The sequence below is a fragment of the Pelophylax lessonae genome (assembly GCF_965119305.1).
Source record: "Pelophylax lessonae genome assembly, chromosome: 11".
NCBI lineage: Eukaryota > Metazoa > Chordata > Amphibia > Anura > Ranidae > Pelophylax > Pelophylax lessonae.
Genome location: NC_138778.1, coordinates 38,297,389 through 38,314,864, shown reverse-complemented (window position 1 = coordinate 38,314,864; position 17,476 = coordinate 38,297,389). Strand labels below are relative to the sequence as shown.

Genomic DNA, 17,476 nt, shown 5'->3' with positions numbered 1-17,476 from the left:
CTTATTCTCTATGGAGCCCAGGGTCAACTCTAAAGCCCCGTACACACGTACCGATCGTCGGCCGACAGATCGGCCGTCAAATGTTCGCGGCTGTCGTGTCTGTTGAAAAGTGCAAAAGACTGCACAAGAATTTTGTCCGCCGACTACAGCCGACTGCAGAAGTGATGTCATGTGATGGTTCACTTTCCCTGTGTTTTTTCTTTTCTGAGCATGCCCAGTCTTGCAAATCTGCTGTCTGTCGGCCGAATTGTGTACTGACTGGCGAACAATCGGCCGTTCTGGTGTCGGCATACAAAAATTTTAATGCTTGCATGACAGATTCTTGTCGGCAGAATGTGCGCTGACGGCTGTCGGAGGCATCATACTAACAAGCCTACAATCGGCAGATCGGTCGTCGGCCGACGCTTTTCAGCCGACGATCGGTACGTGTGTACGGGCCTTTAGTAAGATGTTTGTGCGACGAGCCAGAACCGCAGGGGTGACACGTGAGGTGCACGGTGGGCCGATGAGAGACAGCAATAATACAGTTCATCGGTTTACTCACGGTTAGCAGAAAGCCTCCCTGGGCTGGTCGCACAGTGAAGAGGAAGACAGCACGAAATCCTCCGGGGCACGCTCTGTGATAGGGAAACGCCAGCCAAGATGGTGGTTGAGGTGCCCGTGATGACAGGGGTGTTTAGAGTGCTTGTTGTGGCTGGGTCCCTTGATGGTATTTGTCGTGACGCCAGTACCGTTAATGGTGGTACAACCAGTTGTAATAGCAATAGTGAAGAATGAGGTAGACAGTGGTAGGATACAACTCACAACTTTTACTGTGACTGGTTTTGATTGCAGTACAAACATCCAGATAGAATACAGTCTCTGGGTAAATAGAGGAATTCTGCTGATCCACTGTTAATAGGTTTTGGTAGGTCTTGTCTCAGGCTGTGGTTCAGTATAATGCTTACTTGTTCCTGGTCCCTTTAGAATCCAGTGAAATTTGGTGAGGTTGCCAGTGGCTAAGGAAATCCTTCACCTTTATTCTCAAAGGTCTTGCTGCCGTTTGGTGGCTTTTACCCTTTGATTTGAGCAGTTCCAATTTGTCCCTTCTTAGGACTGACCTTCACTAACCTCTACATTGTGCTTCTCTCCTGTACACTCACTTCCTGAACTGAACACTGACCACAGATAAACCTGAGCTGGGATAGATATCCCAAAGTGGTGCTATCCCCATCTTGTGGTGGGAAGTATGAAGCACACTTGACCAGCCTATGAACAGGGATTAACAAATGTCAAATGCAAAATGACATGCAATACAGCGATGACAAAGAAATAATACATTTGCAGTTCCCACGTGTCATGAGTGGGACGCTGCATACCCCCATGGTAAAACGTGTGTCGACCTCGACACATTTTTGACTCGATGTTGTGTCTTCCTGTAAGATATAAGAGAAAGGGAAAAGCATGCATGCATAGGAAATAACAATATAACCCCATTCTTGTACTTCTTGTATCTGCAAGTAAAATGGGTTAGGCAAACATATCTCAGGCAACAACGAAATGTGTCAAAAAGGTGACAAAAAGGGGTGTAGCTTTTCCTCTGAAGACTGGTGATGTATGGCAAAACCAGAATAGTCCACGATGAGATGGAAAAAGGAAAACAAAACAAAAATAACATCTCAGGAGGCTCACAGGGTATGAGTCCGTTCCCTGGGCACAGGAAAATGTCAACAGATGAATATCACGGAGGCTCAGGTACGTGAAAGTCTATCTCCGGGTGCAGGCTTGAACGTTGCAAAACAGTAGGTAAGTAGTCCTTTTAAAAAGTCCTTTAAAGGAAATGAACATGACCGGGGCTGCTGTTAGAAATCGCGGGGCCCCGTACAGACTACCTGGCAGGGCCCCCCCAAGAAAATATTAAAGATATATTTAGCTAAAATTACAACAAAATCACTATTAGCAGACACAAATATAACATAACTCGCATAATTCCTCTAAAAAAAACTATGTTAAATAAAAAAGAAGATGAGATGAGAAAAATATACAGGCTGGGCAGTTGGAGCTCAGTGATCAAAGAGACAGAGAGAGAGAAACAAAGTTACAATTTACAAATAAACTCCTGAGCAGAGATAACATTAGAGCCAGTGCTGGGAGGGGGGCCCACACAAGGGAGGGGGATTAGTGAGGGACAACTGTCTCTTTCTCAACAGATAAAAGCTGATAGCAGGGAGAGGGACAAATCAGATTCAGGTGCTGGAGGAAGATTTCTGTATTTGTTGTCCATCACTAATCCCCCTCTCTGTGTGGGCCCCCCTGTGTGCTCGGGCCCCCTACAAGAGGGCTGGTGGTCCCCCCCTATCAGCGGCCCTGAACATGACATCACAAGTAAGTCTTCTTCTCACTTTGGAACTTCAGACGATGTAAGGATGCATTCAACGATGAGATGGCAGGGCTGGTAGTTGTCTTCTCGGCTGCTGGTGTAGGAAATCCTTAAAACGGACAGGTGGTTGTCCTCTTGTAGTCCTGTCGGATCTTCGTAGCGGCTGAGTTTCTACAGGTCTTGTTTCAAGGGAACTTGGTGTCTCTTGAGCTGTAGTAGACACTTCTTGAGATAGCTCCTCTGGTTGAAGTGCGGTTGTATTGGTCTTGGCAGGCACTAAGATATTGAGCCATGGTGTAAGGAACCACTGTAAAGGATCAGAGTCTAATAATGCTTTTCCAAAAGACTGTAGTGGATTCCCTGAATCAGATGATTTTGTAGGCTCTGGTTCTATGGATTGAGTTTCCTCTTGGACAGTTTCTTCTTGAAGAGTTTCTTCTTGAGTACTTTCCTTGAGACATAACTTAAGGCGATTGCGATGTACTACACGTGATTTGTTCTCTTTAGTGATCTCATAAGTATGAGTCTCTGGATTGAGAATAGCTGTAATGGTGTAAGGTTCTCTCTCCCATTTGCTATCTAACTTGCTGGTGCGATGGTCGTTTTTTAACCATACATGGTCACCAATTTTGAGAGGTTCTGCTTTGGCAGATTGGTTATAATCTCTTTGTTGCTTTTCATGAGCATGTTCCATGCGATGTTGAACAATTTCTTGTGCATCAATTAGACGTCTTTGGTGTTCACTCACCCAATCAGTCTTTGGTAGAGGGTTGATTGCATCAGGCACTTGTACGCCCAAAGTATGGTCAGCAGGTAGTTTACCTTGTCGGCCAAACATGAGATAGTAAGGTGTATATCCAGTAGAACAGTGAATGGTGTTATTGTAGGTGTACATCAATTGAGGCAATAGAGTAGGCCAATCACTTCTTGTAGCAGGTGGTACTGCTCTTAACATCTCAATTAAAGTTTGGTTCATTTTCTCACAAAGTCCATTCCCTTGGGGGTGGTAGGCTGTGGTCCTGATTTTCTGGCAATTGTGAAGTGTACACAGTTCTTTGAAGAGTTGCGACTCAAAGGCAGATCCCTGATCTGTAAGGATTCTTTCTGGGCATCCATATGGCAATAGGAAATGTTTCCAGAAGGCATCTGCAGTTGTCTTAGCAGTCAAGTCCTTGACAGGTACGGCTACAACAAATTTGGTATAATGATCAATGATGGTCATGGCGTATGTGTAACCTGAGCGACTTGGTTCCAGCTTCACATGGTCAATTGCAACTATTTCTAGCGGTGTTCGGCTTACAATGGGATGTAAGGGTGCTTTTTGGTCATGTTTTTCATTTCTTCCAACAGCACAGGTGGAACATTCTCGACACCACTTTTCAATGTCTCCTCTCATCCCAATCCAATAGAATCTTCTACGGATGGTAGCTTCTGTCTTCTGCACGCCAAAGTGTCCTGATTGGTCATGATACATTTCAAGAATGATTCTTGCATCTCGGCGTGGTATTAAGATTTGGTATAGACGATCCCAGGTAATTGGGTCTAAAGTTCTTCTTAATAGTAGGCCCTTCTGTAGGAAGAGATGTTTTCTGTGTCTCCAAAGTTTTGACAATTCTGGATCAGCATTTCTTCTGCGAATTCTTTCAGGGGTTCTTCCGCTGGTGAAGAAATCTTGCAGTTCTCCCAACACTCTGCTTTCATTTTGCAGCTTGATCCACCTTTCTTTGTCCTCTTGGGATCTTGGATCCACTTGTTGTTGAAGGTTAAGAACTTTTCTTCCTTTGATGGTGATAATGTCTTGTTGGGCAAAATTTTTGTAAAAAGCTGGCATTTCTACCTCTTCCCAAACCTCTTCCTGTGTAGTAGGGTCTTCTTGGGTAGGCAGACGGGATAATGCATCCGCATTTTCATTTGCTTTTCCTGTTCTGTATTTTATGGTGAAATCGTAGTTAGCTAGGCGTGAGGCCCATCTTTGTTCCAATGCTCCCAACTTGGCGGTATTAAGATGTGCTAGCGGGTTGTTATCTGTGAAGGCCACAAATGGTGTTGCGGCAAGGTAATCTTTAAATTTTTCTGTAACAGCCCACACGAGTGCGAGGAATTCCAATTTGAAGGAACTATAGTTTTGGTCGTTTCTTTCAGTACCTCTAAGAGATCTACTAGCGTAGGAAATTACTCTTTCTTTACCTTCTTGTACTTGCGACAGGACAGCTCCCAGACCTTTCTTACAAGCATCTGTGTAAAGATGAAATGGCTGCTGGTAATCTGGATAGCCTAGGATTGGTGGTTCTGTTAACTTCTTCTTCAGGAGCTGGAAGGCAATTTCTCTTTCTGTGTTCCATTCTACTGGTATTGGAGACTTTTGGTACCTCTTAGGATGTCCTCTCAGAAGTTCTAGTATTGGCCCCGCAATTTGGGCAAAATGAGGAATAAAGCGTCTGTAGTATCCTGCGAAACTGAGAAAACTCCTCACTTCTTTCACTGTAGTAGGAGTAGGCCAATTTCGGACTGCGGCTATCTTCTCTGGATCCGGTTTAACACCTTCAGAGCTTACAATATGCCCTAAGTATTTGACTTCTGACTTCAGTAGATAGCACTTAGATGGTTTGACTTTGAGTCCATGTTTAATGAGGATTTGAAAAACTTCGGCCAAATGTTTCAAGTGATCTTCATAAGATTTGGAGTAGATGATGACATCGTCTAAGTACAACAGGACGGTTTCAAAATTTTTGTGTCCTAAGCAACGCTCCATTAATCTTTGAAAAGTTCCGGGCGCATTGCAAAGTCCAAAAGGCATGCAGTTGAACTCAAATAGGCCCATAGGGGTGGTAAATGCAGTCTTCTCACGATCTTCAGGTGCCATTGGTACTTGCCAGTATCCACTGGTTAAATCAAGGGTAGAGAAGTAGGCTGAAGATCCTAAAGCTGTCAAAGATTCCTCTATTCGTGGTAAAGGGTAAGCATCCTTGTGGGTGATTTGGTTAATTTTTCTGTAATCCACACAGAATCTGATATTACCATCCTTTTTACGGACAAGAACTAGAGGTGCAGCCCATGGACTATGGCTGTCTCTAATGACATTGGAATCCTTCATCTCTTGGATCATTTGCTTTACGGATTGGTACATAGTTGGTGGTATAGGCCGATATCTTTCCTTGATCGGTGGGTGTGAACCTGTAGGGATGGAGTGCTTGATGATATCCACTTCTCCATAGTCTGTAGAATGCTTACTGAAGGCACGGTGAAGCTCCTTCACAATTTTTAGTACTCCCTCAATTTGGTTTGCTGGTGTGGAAGCATCTCCCACATGAAGTTCTTTCCACCAGGATGTGTTTACATTTTGGTCCTGTGGGTTCTGTCTCTTGGTAATTTCTTCTGTGGTAGCTGTAGCCACACTGATGACATCTTGAAAAGTGACTTGGATTAGCTGTGCGATAGGACGGTGTTTTGTTAGTGTTACACTGCTATCACTCAAGTTTAGGAGTCGAATAGGCACTTTACCTTCAGAGACGGTTACTAGGCTTCTTGCAGCTCTAACTAGAGGATAGTCTTCCAAAACAACAGGCTCTACCAGGGCTTGGTAGTCTTGACCTTGAATTCCGACTACAGCTCGGCACCACAGAAGAGTTTCGGTGTTGGGTTTGAGGATCACAGGTTGCTTATCTCGGATGCGGGCACAGCAAATTTCTCCTTTTTCGTTGGCGAATCTCTGTTGCGCATTTAGTACACGGATGGTTTGTTGAATCACCTTCTTAGAATCAGGAGAGGCAGTAGGCACTAACTGGTGCAAGGCTTCTAGCATCTCAACATAACAGTTCCTGAGGACATTCATTCCTAGGACTATTGGAGGGTTAGGATTATTGTCTCTGACTCGTACCACAATAAGGCCTTGTCGAGGTAGTGTAGTTCCTCCTACTTGGATGGTAGGTTCCCAATAACCATGGACTGGTATGGGTTTGCCGTTACTGGCTATGAGACTCAGCCAGGATTCTGGAGGCTGGGTAAGCTGATTTTGATCCCAGTATTTTTCAAAGGCTGCTTGTTGGATAGTGGTGACTTGGGATCCGGTGTCAACTAGGGCAATAAAAGGAACTCCATTTATTTGAAGTGCCACTTCTGGACGGGATCCTACGTATCTTGGCATCCAGTGGGGATCTTCTGGACCTATTGGTTCACCTCCCGAGGGGTGGTCTTTGGCCTCGGGGGTTTCCCTGTTTAACCGCCAGCAGGTTGCTTCTGTATGGCCTGGCTTGTGACAGTATGTGCAGATAGGCCGCTTAGGGGTACTAGTGCGGTCAGGGGGGCGTCCGCCAGAATTTCTGGAATCAGTCTCTCTATAATTAGAGGGGAAGAGTCTTCTGGACACAGGTTTCTCATCCTCTAGCATTAATGGTTTCTCCCATTGTTCCAACTTTTGGTGGACTTTCTCCAGACTTTTAGTCAGGAAATGGACTTGCTCAGTCAAAGCAGCAACTGTGTCAGGAACTGGAGCTTGGGTTGCCTGACTGACTATAGGTAAAGACTTTGCGGGGTAACCAGCTGTGATACAGGCACTTCAACAGATCTAACAGGTTCTGTTGGTGGGCTTTTTCCCAGTATGCTGATAGCTAATTCTTTGAAATCTAAGAAGGTAGCTCTTGGATGTTGGGCGGCTAACATTCTTAGTTGGCTCTTTAGATTGTCTGTATTGACGCCTTCAATAAATTGTTCTTTCAGGGTTTTGTCCTGATTCTCTGCCTCACGGGGGTCTACTTGGATAACAGCTCTAAGGGATTCCTGCAAAGATAATGCAAAGTCTCTGAGTGACTCACCAGATTGCTGTTTCTTGCTGAAGAACCTCATCTTGACCTCTGACACGGTCCTGGGTTCAAAGGTGGTGTAAAGACGTTCAAAAATCTGCTCCATGGTCTTTCTCTCTGAGCTCGGCCAAGATTTCACTTCTCTAAGCGCAGCTCCTTCCAATTGTGCAAGAAGAATCTCCATCTGTTGCTCTGAGGATACAGGGTACAATCTGAACACAGCAAGAATTTTTTCTTTAAAGTCCCTTAAAGTATGAATTTCTCCAGAATATCGTGGGAACCAGGGGGCCCCAAAATAATAAGGCATGGTTAAAGGCATTAAGCTTGGTGCTGCAGCGGTTGGTATTGTACTGGGACCGACTGTGGCTGATGCAGGGGGTCCGCCGAGGTCAGGCTGCACGTCATCTTCCTGCACAGACATGGTAACAGCAGGTGAATTCTAGTTAGGTAAGTCAAATGCGTTTTTAGACAATTTTCGTGCGGCGTTGCTATGGGCAACCGCTGTCTTGCGGGTGTATGTCCCTTTAAGAATTTTATTCCAGCTGAATACAATGCTGCAGCAATGTTGATTTTGGGTCTCTGGCAGCGTTCCTGCTATTAGTGCTACTTATAGTTAGTAGAGGCAGCTGACAGGTTGCGATTACTGCTCGGACGGCAAGCAATGCGATTATTTTCTCTTCTTTTGCTCGCATGTGAAGTCTTGCGACTTCTGGGGCGTGCGCTTGTCACACTCTCCTCCCAGGATTGACACAGCAAAGGTAAGGCAGGCTGGCCGGACAATTTTGCATAAATGGGTGGCACCAAAATTTCCCGCTCTTCAGGGAGTGTCACTAACTTATCCACAGTGATGGCGCAGAAATTTTTAAACAAGAAGGCCTCCGGCAGCCATTTTAAGTGAATAGAAACAGTCAATTCAAATACAGCAAGCAGTTTTGTTGACACACAAACGTCTGATTTTCTCACTTTGGATGCTGCGATTTTTATGCTGATAACTGGGAAATCACTTCCATGCGACTTTGAAACAGTTTAAACAGTTCTGTGGCCCCACACAGTGTGCAATAAGTAAACAGTCTCTCAATAAAGCAAAGGGGCTTATTCTGATGCAACAGTCTTTTAGATAAGGCGCAGGGGTTAATATCCTGTTCGTGACGCCAAATTTTTATGCGACGAGCCAGAACCGCAGGGGTGACACGTGAGGTGCACGGTGGGCCGATGAGAGACAGCAATAATACAGTTCATCGGTTTACTCACGGTTAGCAGAAAGCCTCCCTGGGCTGGTCGCACAGTGAAGAGGAAGACAGCACGAAATCCTCCGGGGCACGCTCTGTGATAGGGAGACGCCAGCCAAGATGGTGGTTGAGGTGCCCGTGATGACAGGGGTGTTTAGAGTGCTTGTTGTGGCTGGGTCCCTTGATGGTATTTGTCGTGACGCCAGTACCGTTAATGGTGGTACAACCAGTTGTAATAGCAATAGTGAAGAATGAGGTAGACAGTGGTAGGATACAACTCACAACTTTTACTGTCACTGGTTTTGATTGCAGTACAAACATCCAGATAGAATACAGTCTCTGGGTAAATAGAGGAATTCTGCTGATCCACTGTTAATAGGTTTTGGTAGGTCTTGTCTCAGGCTGTGGTTCAGTATAATGCTTACTTGTTCCTGGTCCCTTTAGAATCCAATGAAATTTGGTGAGGTTGCCAGTGGCTAAGGAAATCCTTCACCTTTATTCTCAAAGGTCTTGCTGCCGTTTGGTGGCTTTTACCCTTTGATTTGAGCAGTTCCAATTTGTCCCTTCTTAGGACTGACCTTCACTAACCTCTACATTGTGCTTCTCTCCTGTACACTCACTTCCTGAACTGAACACTGACCACAGATAAACCTGAGCTGGGATAGATATCCCAAAGTGGTGCTATCCCCATCTTGTGGTGGGAAGTATGAAGCACACTTGACCAGCCTATGAACAGGGATTAACAAATGTCAAATGCAAAATGACATGCAATACAGCGATGACAAAGAAATAATACATTTGCAGTTCCCACGTGTCATGAGTGGGACGCTGCATTTGAAGATTTGCATATGATAAACAGTAGAGGCTCCAAAGAAAGAACAAAGATTAGGGGGGAAAAAACCTTTCTGATTCCGTTACCTAAGCTAAAATTATGAAGAGGATGTTTTGAATCTGATCTTTTTTAAGTCTCACTGTCTAATTTAAACCTAACATCCTCTAATTATGCAATACATTTCAAACTTTTAATTCCAACCTAAAAACTCTCCTCAAATGATGCCTCTCCATTCATTTTCTTACTACTTAACAGATACTACCACAAGTGCAAACTCCACTTTGCACATGACCTATCTTCCACATTAGTCATCCCTTAAGGCCCCTTTCACACAGGCGGACCGTTCAAATCCGCCTGTTCGTTTTTTTGGCGGATCTGAACGGTCCCCCCCATGCATTCCTATGGGGCATCGGATGGCAGCGGAGACATGTCCGCTGACATCCGACCCGATCCGTCAAATCTGGACGGATAAAAACCCTATTTTCTATCCGTCCAGCGGATTGGACGGGATCGGATGAGAACGGACCGACGGTCCGTTCCCATCCGATTTCCCCCATAGAGATGCATGGGGAACTGACAGCTGTGTCTCCGCACACAGCGCAGAGACACAGCTGTCATCCTTCTGGTCAGCGGGGGATCGGCGGCCCCGTGAAAGGAGCCTAAAGCCCCGTACACACGTAGCGAATGTCGGCCGAACGATCGGCCGTCTTTTGTCCGTTGCTGTCCTGTCGGTTGAAAAGAGCTAAAGACTGCACACGAATTTTGTCGGCCAACAACAGCCGACTGCAGAAGTGATGTCATGTGATGGTTAACTTTCCTTGTGTTTTTTCTTTTCTGAGCATGCCCAGTCTTGCTCATCTGCTGTTTGTCGGCCGAATTCTGTACTGACTGGCGAACAATCGGCCGTTCTGGTGACGGACAACAAAAATTTTAAAGTCTGCATGACAGATTCTGTTCGGCCGAAAATGCGCTGTCGGAAGCATCATACTAACAAGCCTACAATCGGCCGATCGGTCGGCGGCCGAATATTTACGGCCGACAATAGGTACGTGTGTACGGGGCTTAAGACTCTTGCCTTCATGACTCGTTATAAGCCTCTCTTGTGCTCTAGAAGATCTCCCATACACATTACATTTGGCCTTCAACAACCCTCCACTCTCTATGCCTTTGGTACATGCACTAAAACTTTTAACTTGTGATATATCTCTTTAAGAAAGACTGTAGAATCATGATTTTGTACAAAGCAGTTTCTCCTAAATTTGGCACTACAAGTGTGAACAAATGCAAAATTAAAAGAGAAGTTTGGCAATCCTCATCTGGATCATAGGGGTGCATTTACTTTTGCTCACCTGTAACCTTGAGTCAGCTAATAGCAGGCTATTGCCCGCTATCAGATGCATCACAGAGCTGCCCCAGGCTCTGGAAGGAACCCGACAATATTTGACAGTTGACTTCGGCAAGTGTCTAATAGCCGAAGCTAGCTGTACCCACCCCCTTCTCCTGCACAGTGCTCTTCCCCGAGCAGACAGAGAACTGAGCGATCATGTGATTGCTCATTTCTCTGCTGATGTGGGACAGCTGCAGCATCACATCAATGCTGCAGCACAGAGGTGAGTGTGAAGGTTTTTTTTTTTTTTTTTTTATGTACCCCATACATCTCCTATAAGCTGAATACACACTATACAATTTTCTTTAGACTTTTTCCTTTAGATTTACCAAAACCATATGAGGTCCAACCTAAACACTTTTAATTTGTATGCAATCAGGCAGGCCCTTGCTCTACATAGTTGAAGGGAAATCCAAAGGAAATCGAACAACAAAAGTTGAGTAGTGTGTATCCAGCTTTAGCCTGGCTTCACACACATGCAATGCGGGAACCAGCGCGATCCTAGTGCGGGTTCCCGTATCGCATCTCCCCCGCAGGCAGTTCACACTGCCCTCTGTGAATCGCTGCGGTGTCAATACAAAGTTATTGACATCCCCAGATTGGTTCGCAGATCGCAGTGCGTACTGTGAATTCGGACTGGAATCGGATTGCATGGGTGTGAACACCCATGCGATCCGATTCAAGTGCGGGAAAAAAAAAGTTCCTGCAGCATTTTCGTGCAAATGGGATGCAAATTCAGCCATACAAACCGTATGGCTGACTACGCATCGCACAGACATCGCATGTGATCTGCACAGCAGCAATGCGGTGCGAATTACATGTGATGTCTGTGTTCGCAATAGTGTGAACCCCACCTTAAAAAGTTTGCACTTAAAAAAACATAAAAAAAGGGGCTAAAATGTTGTTAAAAAAATGATAAAATGGATACATAAAAGTAATACATGAATGAAAGCTACAATGGTAGTTTTCATTCTTAAGGCTGCATTCACATGTCAGCGTTTGAAACGCGGGCAGAACCGCTCTTGTACTTCTTTGGAGCGTATTGCGTCCTGCGATTTTGTTTGCGCGATGTTGCCGCGATTCGGCAGGCGGAAATCGCGGCAACATCGCTCGGCGTTTGGGGGGCTATTGCAAATCAACGGGCAACGCTAGGCGTCCCGCGATTTGCAATAAATCTCCGGATCGCGGGCAGAACCGCGGCGGTTCTGCCCGTGATCCATACGCTCACATGTGAACGGAGCCTAAAGAAGAACTTCACCCCCCCTCCCCAAAAAAAAAAAAAAAAACACCTGGCCCTATATGCAAATAAATTGTACTTACTAGTTCATGGAATCCAGCATTGCTTTTTTACAGTCGAAGTTTCCCTTGCTTCACTCAGCTCCAGCTCTGCAATCTTTAAATTAGATCATCATCTAGCACATGCGTAGACATGCTGTGAGTCTCTGCCAGGTCTATGGCACCCCAGAATTGGCAGAGACCCATAGCATGTCTGCGCATGCGAGGGATCTGGTGCGCTGCCTCCTGGGATTTGTGATAGAGACAGGTTGGAGGATGTTATTGAATACGGCGAAGGTCGGCTTCAAAGCATAACTAAGAGAGGGTTTAGAGCCCCTGTCAGGTTTTTTTTTGCTGTCTATGCCCCTGCTTAAGGGACCTTTCACACAGGCGGACCGTTTAGGTCCGCCTGTCTGTTTTTTTGGCGGATCTGAACGGTCCCCCCATGCATCTCTATGGGGCATCGGATGTCAGCGGAGACATGTCCGCTGACACCCGATCCGATCCGTCAAATCTGGACGGATGGAAACCCTATTTTCCCTAATTTCCAGGGATTTCCTCTCACTTCCTGTTTTGGCTATGGGATAGGAAGTGAGGGTAAATATCCCCAATGGGAAAAAGATGGCAAAAATAAACCTTGCAGGGATTATAAACCCTCCGTTACTCTATGCAAAAAAAGAAAAAAAAAAAATACCGTAATGCAGACCAGGAACAAACCTGTCAAACTGATGGCTCCGTCCTGTAGATTATACATAGGGGTGAGCTCAGGCTGGTTCAGATCCTAGTCCGAACCCACCTAAGCGATCCTGGCAGGTATACATGCAGCCACAGGGCAGGGATTGCCTCGGCAGTTTACCATTGGTTTTGTTCAATGGCGGCTGCATGGCGGGGTAACTCAGGCGGGTTCAGATTAGGATTCGAACACCCCTGAGCTCATCCCTGAAGCCCGGTTCACACTGCCACGACCTTCGTGCTACTTTGAATACGACACGCCGGGCGACTTTATCGTGGCTTGCATTCGACTTCTTTTAACAGAAGTCAGTGCAAGTCGTATTGAAGTCGCACCAAAAGTAGTGCAGGAACCAAGTCGGAGAAACTCAGGACACTCCTATTAGAACAGTTCCATCGCCGCTAATGGGGCAAGACTTGTCATGCGACTTTGAACTCTCAAGTCACATGACAAGTTGCAGCCTTGTGAACCAGGGCTCATTGCACTGAAAGAATGCCACTCTCCCTGTGTAATCACCAGAGCTCCATGACAGCCAGGTGCTGTGGTCTACCAAGAGAGTGGGCGACTGTCATACTGTCTATGGAGCGGAGTGCTGCTGGTTTTACCCTGTTTCAAAGAAAACAAACAGAAGCTGCCTCTAAGTGCAGAAAACAAAAGACTTTTATTGCCAAGAGGATAAAAATGCACTTACTAGCATTAAATTAAAACCGGGCTCATTATTGGATGTGGCAAGGAATCCAATGACAGATGGTCCCAGGGGTGGTCCAATGTGCAGCTTATTGGTGGAGATCCCAACTGACCAGCAGAGGGGGGCCGCAGGAGAAAGGACCAGGAAGGACGGCCCCACTGCCCTGATAGTAAGTGCATTTTTATCCATTGGCTGTTTGTTTTCTTTGTACCAGAGTTTGCTTCCCTCTTGGAGTTGCTGCCCTATAACTGCTGAGTCACCTGCTTGCCTGTTCTGTATCCAATCCATTGCGGACATCTCCTCTGGCCAGAATCTACTATCTAGAGCGCCCTCCATCTCCTCATCCTGGTGTAGCACTACTCCCGTGGGAGCTACTTAAAGCGGGTTCCCCTGGGTTACCCATAGCAACAACTTGTAAATTCTTATTACTTTAAGTGCTTGGCTCAGTCAGTAAACAGTACAGGGGATTTGGTTTTTGTTGTTTTTATTTTATGATGGGATGGGAGAAGGGATGAGTGGGATACTCCAACTTTAGCAAACTATGCACAAACTTTAGGACTTCTATCCATGTTGAATGCAGCAAGGCAGCTGCTTCACCCTGCCACTGAAGTGAAATACTTGAAAGGTGAACTACTTGGTAGATTACTCTTTAGGGTTCTACTTTACTCACTGACTGTGTGCGCTGACCTTCTGTCCACTGACCTCACTGGAGTGGTCCCCCTTCCTGGGCAGACCCCTTGACAGACCCCCTGGTACTCACGGACACTGTTTTTCCCGGGTAGCTCTGCCTCCAGCTCCACTGTCAGCTTCTCCGGGACATTCAAGTCTCAGCTCCACACCTGGCTCACTAGGCCAACTGCCTGTGACCACTTTCCTCTGTATGCAGAAGGAGAGACAGCCTTCACCCTCCTCTTGGGACTCTGCTTCCCATCAAAGATGCCCTGTCACATGTGCCCTCAGCTTTTATGGTCAATCCCAGGATGCACTGCAGTGGTGCCCTCCCTCTGGGACTACCACAAAAGCCTGTGTGTCACTGGCTGGGTTTCCTCCACTGTCCAACAGGCTCCCCTATTGGATACAGTGGGGACACTCCCTCAGACCAAGTGAATCACACATGGACACATGCAACAGGCAAAACTAACAATCCTGCTCCCTGATCAGCAGAAGAGCCAAAACAATGCTTTTATTCTAGCACCTATCTAGGAGGGTGCTACACTGGTTATGCCCTGTCCCAGTGTAATCTGTCAGTTTGAGAGATCAGGACATTGCCGGGCGATGCAGAGGCAGAAGAGGGTCTTGCCTCAACTGTGCCACCAGCAGGACAGTGCCAGGACAGTTTGCCCTTTCTGCCTCTGTCCTGATTGTACTGCATCTATGGAGGGACAGCATTGCCACCCTAGGACAGGAAGTATGTCAGGACTACAAATTAAAGGCCCGTACACACGTGCAGATTGTCGGCCGAAAAGATTCGGCCGATCGGCCGATTTTCGGCTTGTTAGTATGATGCTTACGACAGCCGACAGCGCACTTTCGGCCGAACAGAATCTGTCGTGCAAGCATTAAAATTTTTGTATGCCGACACCAGAACGGCCGATTGTTCGCCAGTCAGTACAGAATTCGGCCGACAGACAACAGATTTGCAAGACTGGGCATGCTCAGAAAAGAAAAAAGACAAGGAAAGTTAACCATCACATGACATCACTTCTGCAGTCGGCTGTTGTTGGCCGACAAAATTCGTGTGCAGTCTTTTGCACTTTTCAACAGACACGACAGCACCGGACAAAAGACGGCCGATCGTTCGGCCGACGATCGGTACGTGTGTAGGGGGGGGGGGGTGTTCTGAAGTTTAGAGACAAGCTAGGCAGGGCAAGAACTATGTTTTGGGATTTCAGTGCTGCATTTTCAGTGCACAACATGAATTTAGAAGAGCAGGAACTTGCACTTGAACAGATATAGCAAAATGTTTTCACTGACATGCCTAAGAGAACAAAAGAGCGCTATTAAGTGAAGTGCATTGTTGCGGTTTACATCTATTGTTCAGCTGTTTCTGATTTTCCAAGAACAGTCCCTGATTTTGAGTTGCTGCCCTTGCAAATGTCACTAGCTGCCAATGAAGACTTTATTTGAAATTCCATTTTTTTTTTTTTTCTCGTTTCGTTCTGCTTTTATCATTCAGTCCGATTCATTTAGCTGGAGGCTCAGCAGTAGTAACCTTGTAAATGATTTTACAATGTGGGCAGCTGCAGTGTAAATGCATGTGTTGTCCTTGTGTCATACAGAAGCAGTGGCGGCGTGACTCAATGGTGTGCCTGGAAGTCAGGCTGTGTGTTGTGTCGCAGAGTGAGACAAGGGATTGTTGTGCGGTTGTGTTTTGTCACTGGTATGTGAAGGTCGCTGTAGGGGGTGGGGTCGGGAGGTAATACAGGTAAGATTTTCGGCAAGTCCGGGTGGTGCTGACTTCTTACTGTCAGCAGCACCGCCCTCCAGAACCTGTTTCAGGATCACTATCTAGTTCCTGTACACTCCCCCCTGTTTTTGCTCTGACAGTGCTCAAACTTTCAGTGCCAAGGGTACCCCTTGTACAGCACTGAAGTCTGCTATGTGATCCCTACCTGCCTTACAAGTGATCATTTACTGGGAATGGTAAGAGACGCTAATGACTTTGTATTAACAGGGAAGTATTAACTGGTAACTAATGATTTGTCCTCTGCTTTTCCTGCAGCCCCAGAGACGAGCCCTGTGCAGTGCTGGAGCTGTAAGTATTATATGACGACGAGTACACTGACAGCTCTCTGTGTCTTCTTTATCTCCTTTATAACCATGCAATTCATATCACTAGGTGGGGAGGTTTACTTAAACGGAAGGGTGCAAAATCTGGTACAGCTGTGCATAGAAACCAATCAGCTTTCAGGTTTAAGGCCCCTTTCACACAGGCGGACCGTTTAGATCCGCCTGTCCGTTTTTTTGGCGGATCTGAACGGTCCCCCCATGCATCCCTATGGGGCATCGGATGTCAGCGGAGATATGTCCGCTGACATCCGATCCGTCAAATCTGGACGGATGGAAACCCTATTTTCCATCCGTCCAGCGGATCGGATGGGATCGGATGAGAACGGACCGTTCCCATCCGATTTCCCCCATAGAGATGCATGGGGAACTGACAGCTGTGTCCCCGCACACAGCGCGGAGACACAGCTGTCATCCTCCTGCTCAGCGGGGGATCGGCAGATCGATCCCCCGCTCAGAAAAACGGAGTCCGTCCAACGGACTCAGTATGTGAAAGAGCCCTAAGGGTCCTTTCACACGTGCTTTCCGTTTTGCTCAGCAGGGATCGATACACCGATCCCTGCTGAGCAGGCGGATAACAGCTGTCAGAGCCCCGCTCTCCTCTATGGGAGATCGGATGAAAACGGACCACCTGTCCGTTGTAATGCGATCCCATCCGATCCTCCAGATGGATGGAAAACAGGGTATCCATCCATCTGTCTGGGTTTCAGGGACAGGTTTGGATCGGATAGCAGGGGGTGTCAGCAGAGATGTCACTGCTGACATCCGCTGCTCCATAAGGCTGCATGGAGCATCCGATCAGGTCCCCCTGAAAAACTGACAGGCGGACCAGATTGGAAAGTCCGTGTGAAAGGGCCCTTAGCCCCCTTTCACACGGACGGTGTGCTCGGTGGACTCCGTTTTGCTCAGCAGGTATCGATCCGCCGATCCCTGCTGAGCAGGCGGATGACAGCTCCGTCTCTGCTCTGTGTGCAGAGACGGAGCTGTCAGAGCCCCGCTCTCCTCTATGGGAGATCGGATGAAAACGGACCACCTGTCCGTTTTCATGCTATCCCATCCGATCCTCCAGACGGATGGAAAACAGGGTATCCATCTGTCTGGATTTCAGGGACAGGTTTGGATCGGATAGCAGGGGGTATCAGCAGAGATGTCACTGCTGACATCCGCTGCTCCATAGGGCTGCATGGAGCATCTGATCAGGTCTGCCTGAAAAACTGACAGGCGGACCGGATCGGAAAGCCAGTGTGAAAGGGCCCTTAGGCCCCTTCACACAGGCGGTGCGCCCAGCAGACTCAGTTTTGCTCAGCGGGGATCGATCCGCCATTCCCTGCTGAGCAGGCGGATGACAGCTCCGTCTCCGCTCTGTGTGCAGAGAGAGACCCATCAGATC

At 46.9% G+C, this 17,476-nt stretch overlaps 1 protein-coding gene across 9 annotated transcripts in view; it reads left to right on the top strand.

The window, feature by feature from the left end:
* The window catches only part of EPB41L1 (erythrocyte membrane protein band 4.1 like 1), a 239,218-nt gene that overhangs the window by 112,795 nt on the left and 108,947 nt on the right, over positions 1-17,476 (top strand). For 7 of the 9 annotated variants that reach the window (XM_082272048.1, XM_082272045.1, XM_082272044.1 and 4 more), the window contains exon 2: positions 16,022-16,054. The exons of 1 other annotated variant lie outside the window; for it this stretch is intronic. The gene's annotated coding sequence lies outside the window, so the exon portion shown is untranslated. The remainder of the gene's footprint in view (positions 1-16,021; positions 16,055-17,476) is intronic. One more of the 9 variants, XM_082272041.1, reaches the window with a different exon arrangement.